Source organism: Salmo salar, chromosome ssa29 (genome assembly GCF_905237065.1).
Source record: "Salmo salar chromosome ssa29, Ssal_v3.1, whole genome shotgun sequence".
NCBI classification, from domain to species: domain Eukaryota; kingdom Metazoa; phylum Chordata; class Actinopteri; order Salmoniformes; family Salmonidae; genus Salmo; species Salmo salar.
In genome coordinates this window covers 1,691,650-1,697,375 of record NC_059470.1, presented here as the reverse complement: position 1 = coordinate 1,697,375, position 5,726 = coordinate 1,691,650, and the positions used below count along the sequence as shown (strand labels likewise).

General features: G+C 45.4%; 1 non-coding gene across 1 annotated transcript; it reads left to right on the top strand.

Moving 5' to 3' along the window:
* The first annotated feature begins 5,322 nt into the window (after nucleotides 1-5,322).
* LOC123731586 (U7 small nuclear RNA) lies at nucleotides 5,323-5,377 on the top strand. The gene has a single exon (XR_006762792.1). It is a non-coding gene; the product is annotated as a U7 small nuclear RNA (small nuclear RNA).
* Nucleotides 5,378-5,726: the final 349 nt, after the last annotated feature.

The following is a 5,726-nucleotide window of genomic DNA, read 5'->3' as shown; positions in this document are numbered from 1 at the left end:
TAATCTAATGTTTTGCTTTCGCTGTAAAGCCTTTTTGAAATCGGACAATGTGGTTAGATTAATGAGAGTCTTATCTTTAAAATTATGTAAAATAGTCGTTTGTTTGAAAAATTTTAATTATAGCATTTTTGAGGTTTTTGTATTTCGCGCCACGCCCTTCCATTGGATATTGGCGAGGCGTTCCGCTAGCAGAACCCCTAGATGTAAGCAGTTAAAACTGGATCCCCATCACTTCCTCCTGGCAAATGCCCCATGAAATTGTAGGGAAATGTCTGTTTGCTAACCTGGTCGACCTCCTTGCTCAACACCCACCATGAAATCTGCGCTCCCTGGTCTCGAGAGGGCCCTGGGATGAACAGAGGAGTCACAAGACAGCCTGTCTTCCTGGGCCACTGGCCTGGAGGCTGTAACGCTCATCGTTGTAAGAATGGTCGGACCAAGATGCAATGTGGGGTAGGTTAATCATATTTATTAATGATAACCAGCAACAAAACAAGAAAGAGAAACCAAAGAAACATACAGCCTTGTAGGGCTCAACAGCAACAATACAAAAAAAACAAGATCCCACAAACCACAGGTGGGAAAAGGCTGCCTAAATATGATCCCCAATCAGAGACAACGATAGACAGCTGCCTCTGATTGGGAACCATACCAGGCCAACATAGAAATACAAAAAACTAGAGTACCCTCCCTAGTCACACCCTGACCTAACCAAAATAGAGAATAAAAAGGCTCTCTAAGGTCAGGGCGTGACAGTACCCCCCTCCAAAAGGTGCGGACTCCGGCTGCAAAACCTGATTCTATGGGGAAGGGTCTGGGTGGGCATCTAGCCTCGGTGGCGGCTCCGAGGATCGTCGCCGGGGACTCCGGGCCGTGGATCGTCGCCGGGGACTCCGGGCCGTGGATCGTTGCCGGGGACTCCGGACTGGGAACCCCCGCTGGAGGCTCCGGACTGGGAACCGTCGCTGGAGACTCCGGGCTATGGATCGTCTCTACAGGCTCCGGGCCATGGATCATCACTGGAGGCTTCAGGCAGCAGACCATCGCTGGAGGCTCTGGACTGCCGACCATCGCTGGAGGCCTGGTGCGTGGAGTTGGCACAGGACGTACCGGGCTGGGGAGACGCACTGGAGACCGGGTGCGTGGAGCCGGCACAGGACGTACCGGGCTGGGGAGACGCACAGAAGGCTTGGAGCATGGAGCCGGCACAGGATATACTGGACCGTGGAGGAGCACTGGAGGTTTGGAGCGTAGAGCTGGCACAACGTGTCCTGGACAAATGACCACCTTCGCACGGCAAGTGCGGGGAGCTGGCACAGTACGCACTGGGCTGTGAAGGCACACTGGGGACACTGGACAGATACCAGGATATACTGGACCCTGGAGAAGTACTGGAGACCAGGAGCGCTGAGCCGGCACAACACGTCCTGGACAGATACCCAATTTAGCACGACAAGTGCGGGGAGCTGGCACAGAACGCACTTGGCTGTGGAGGCGCACTGGAGACATGGTGCGTAGAACCGCAAAACATGGCACCTGAACGGTGACCAACTACACACGGTGAGTACAGGGAGTTGGTTCTGGTTCCCACCTTGGCTCCGCCAACCACCCCGTGTGCCCCCCCTAAAAAAATGTTTTGAGGCTGCCTCTCGGGCTTCGTCGTGGCCGTGAACCCCGGTGTCATCGTTGTTGTTCCTTCGCTGCCTCCGCCTGCTTCTATGGCAGGCTTCTGTCTCCTGCCATGATTTCGTCCCACGTCCAGGATGTCCTCCACTCCTGGCTTTCCTCCCAGGCCCAGGATCCCTGCTCCTCCTGGGCACGCTGCTTGGTCCATGGGTGGTGGGATCTTCTGTAACGCTCGTCGTTGTAAGAATGGTTGGACCAACATGCAGCGTGGGGTAGGTTAATCATATTTATTAATGATAACCAGCAACAAAACAAGAAAAGAGAAACCAACTTAAAACCTCTTACATCTAGACGTTCCGCTAGCGGAACACCTGCTCCAATATCCAATGATAGGCGTGGCGCGAATTACAAATTCCTCAAAAATACAAAAACTTCAATTTTTCAAACATATGACTATTTCACAGCATTTTAAAGACAAGACTCTCCTTTATCTAACCACACTGTCCGATTTCAAAAAGGCTTTACAGCGAAAGCAAAACATTAGATTATGTCAGCAGAGTACCAAGCCAGAAATAATCAGACACCCATTTTTCAAGCTAGCATATAATGTCACAAAAACCCAGAAGACAGCTAAATGCAGGAATAACCTTTGATGATCTTCATCAGATGACACACCTAGGACATTATGTTATAAATGCATGTTTTGTTCAATCAAGTTCATATTTATATCAAAAAACAGCTTTTTACATTAGCATGTGACGTTCAGAACTAGCATAACTTCCGGGGAATTTGCTAACAATTTACTAAATTACTCACGATAAACGTTCACAAAAGTATAACAATTATTTTAAGCTTGAAAGGGCTGGTAACTGTGACAGCATGGAATTCAAATGAGGAGATAGACAGATGGGTCAGGGGAGAAAGACAGAATGTCCACTTGGGAGAGATGAGGATTCCAGTGCCACCACCCCGCTGGCTCGATGCTCTAGGGGTATGCGAGAACACGTAGTCAGACGAGGAGAGAGCAGTAGGAGTAGCAGTGTTATCTGTGGTAATCCATGTTTCCGTCAGCGCCAGGAAGTCTAGGGACTGGAGGGTAGCATAGGCTGAGATGAACTCAGCCTTGTTGGCCGCAGACCGGCAGTTCCAGAGGCTGCCGGAGACCTGGAACTCCACGTGGGTCGTGCGCGCTGTGACCACCAGGTTAGAGTGGCAGCGGCCACGCGGTGTGGAGCGTTTGTATGGCCTGTGCAGAGGGGAGAAAACAGGGATAGACAGACACATAGTAGACAAGCTACATAAGAGGCTACGCTAATGCAAAGGAGATTGGAATGACAAGTGGACTACACGTCTCGAATGATCAGAAAGTTAAGCTTACGTTGCAAAAATCTTATTGACTAAAATGATACAGTACTGCTGGCTGGTGGAGTAGGCTAGCTAGCGGTGGCTGCGTTGTTGACTTTGAACGTGTAGCTGGCTAGGTAACCTCGATAGTTTCAGTACTACACCTTGTCATGATACAAAGCAACTTTGTAGCTAGCTAGCTAACATAACACTAATCAAGACGTTCCTTGTAATGTATTTAGTTTCTACAATGCTGCTCGTCGGTAATAGTTGGCTGGGTTAGGAAAAATGGCGTCGCGGGGGACGGAAATAGCTGGCTAGCTAACCTCGATGGCTGGCTAGCTAACCTCGGTAATTACTAAACTACACAATTATCAAGCTATGACAAAGACAACTAAGTAGCTAAAACCCAGAAGACAGCTAAATGCAGCACTAACCTTTGATGATCTTCATCAGATGACAACCCTAGGACATTATGTTATACAATACATGCATGTTTTGTTCAATCAAGTTCATATTTATATAAAAAAAACAGCTTTTTACATTAGCATGTGACGTTCAGAACTAGCATACTTCCGGCGAATTTCCGACCAAGTTTAGCCCTGACCAAACTCCGATTTACTATTACAAAAGTTTGATTACCTTTGTTGTCTTCGTCAGAATGCACTCCCAGGACTGCTACTTCAATAACAAATGTTGGTTTGGTCCAAAATAATCCATCGTTATATCCAAATAGCGGCGTTTTGTTCGTGCGTTCTAGACACTATCCGAAGTGTAAATAAGGGTTACGAGCATGGCGCAATTCGTGACAAAAGATTTCTAAATATTCCATTACCGTACTTCGAAGCATGTCAACCGCTGTTTAAAATCAATTTTTATGCCATTTTTCTCGTAAAAAAGCGATAATATTCCGACCGGGAATCTGCATTTAGGTAAACAGAGGAAAGAAAACAAAGCATTCGGTCGACGCGGGCACGAGCCTGAGTCTCACAGTACTGTAACCAGCCACTACCCAAACGCGCTACATTTTATCAGCCAGAGCCTGCAAAGCCACGATTCAGCTTTTTGCCGCCTTCTGAGAGACAATGTGAGCCGTAGGAAGTGTCACGTAACAGCAGAGATCCTTTGTAATGGATAGAGATGGCAAAGAAGGCCAAGAAATGGTTAGACAGGGTACTTCCAGTACATAATCTTCTCAGATTTTGGCCTGCCAAATGAGTTCTGTTATACTCACAGACACCATTCAAACAGTTTTAGAAACTTTGGAGTGTTTTCTATCCAAAGCTAATAATTATATGCATATTCTAGTTTCTGGGCAGGAGTAATAATCAGATTAAATCGGGTACGTTTTTTTATCCGGCTGTGAAAATACTGCCCCCTAGCCATAACAGGTTAATCCTTTATCCTGTGCTGAGCCCCCTCCTTACACATTTGAAGAGCTACGTGACCTCTGCCCAAATTCGTCACTCCTGCCCAACTCATGGCTGTCATGTTGACTTGTAACAGACTGTGGCTCTTCTCCTCCCATATGATTGCTGATGGCTAACAATAACGTATCCTGACGAAATGTAAACATTTTACATTCCCCTCTCTCCCTCAGTGACATGAATAAGGATATTTCATATTTTCAAGTATAGAAGTCAGAACCCACTATAGTGTTTTTGTGGACTAAACTCAACAGAAACACTACAGTGAATACTGTAGTATTTACTGTAGTATTTAATGTAATATACTGTATTATACTGTAACCTTTACAGTTAACTGTAGTATAAACACTTTGGTAAAATAAAACTGTAGTATACACTGAGTGTACTAAATATTACGAACACCTGCTCGTTCCACAACATAGACTGACCAGGTGAATCCAGGTGAAAACTATTGTCCCTATGATCCCACTTCAGTGTAGATGAAGGTTAAATAAGGATTTTTGGAGACATGGATTGTGTATGTGCGCCATTCAGAGAGTGAATGGGCAAGACAAAAGATTTAAGTGCCTTTGAACAGGGTTTCAAAATCTGTCAAGAACTGGGTGGTGAAAACAGTGTTATCCGCAAATGAAACACAGTAGTAAATAATACAGTAATATCTGTAAAACTACAACAGTCAGAAAAAACACTACACTTTTTGTAACTATAGTAAATACTACAGCATTTAATTTGCATTTACCCTGTCCATTCCCCTCCCCCATATCTTAATTTGTGCCACCCATAAGTACATGCCAAGTATAGACTATAGTGTTTTCCAGTACAGTATATATAGAAAACAGCAGAAGTGCCGATCTGTTCAGACCGCACGCTGACCTACCTACCTACCTACCTACCTACCAACCTACCTACCAACCTACAGATAATGGAACATTTTCTCTTTTAGTATTTCTCCAGTAGGTTTCCTAAAGTAGAAAGCCTCAATTTCTATGACAAAGATTATAAAACACTATAGTAAATACCACAGAATACTACAATCCACAAAAACACTACATGAATTACAATAGTATACACTGAGTACATAAAACATTAACAACACTTTGCTAATATTGAGTTACACCCCTCCTCCCCCTTTTGCTCTCAGAACAGCCTCAATTCAGCGGGGAATGGACTCTACAAAATCTCGAAAGCGTTCCACAGGGATGCTGTTGACTACAATAATCCCTACAGTTGTGTCAAGTTGGCTAGAAGTCCTTAGGGTGGTGACAATTCGTGATACACACTTGAAACTGTTGAGTGTGAAAAACCCAGCAACGTTGAAGTTCTTGACAC